General features: G+C 24.9%; 1 protein-coding gene across 8 annotated transcripts in view; it reads right to left on the reverse strand.

The window, feature by feature from the left end:
- Positions 1 to 650, reverse strand: part of LOC102681961 (carbonic anhydrase-related protein 10-like) — a 189,527-nt gene that overhangs the window by 34,752 nt on the left and 154,125 nt on the right. The window lies entirely within an intron of this gene.

Genomic DNA, 650 nt, shown 5'->3' on the forward strand with positions numbered 1-650 from the left:
GTTAAATATTATGATCTAATTTTTCGACCTAGTTCCAAGATTTTATCTTAAACGTTTTCCACGTTTATCTTTTATGAAGAAGCCTTAATTTATTTTGAAATAATTGGTGTTATATTAAGGCGTTATACGGGATTATTTTTATGATTACTAGCTTCATTCAGGTATATATATATACTCAATTAACCTGTTTTAATTTTAAACTTCATTTGCCAAGCTTTCTGTAAATCTATCTAGATATATTTTTAAGCTTAACGCTCATTAATTACTAATTGAAGTTATAACGACTTGATTTTGATACGCGAGTGAGACAAGATTTCGAAGATCTCCTAATCCTAAATCTAAATTCGAATATATACATATATAGAAATCAAAATTTTATCAGAGAATTTTCAAATTCCATATATATATATATATATATATATATTATATTTAATAATCAGATTTCGATCTACCATCATTATTACCATCTGTTAAATTTCGTTCAAAAATTGGACCAATTATTCCATAATGGACCCGATTCGTCGATCGATCTCCAGTGAAATAAACTCAATACAATTACGATAAAAAAAAGCATCAGACAGAATATCCAAATGGAGAATTTATGGAAACTATATAAAAAGAAAAAAAAAAAAAAAAAAAAAAAAAAAAAA

Source organism: Apis dorsata, unplaced genomic scaffold (genome assembly GCF_000469605.1).
Source record: "Apis dorsata unplaced genomic scaffold, Apis dorsata 1.3 scaffold_547, whole genome shotgun sequence".
Classification (NCBI taxonomy): Eukaryota; Metazoa; Arthropoda; class Insecta; order Hymenoptera; family Apidae; genus Apis; species Apis dorsata.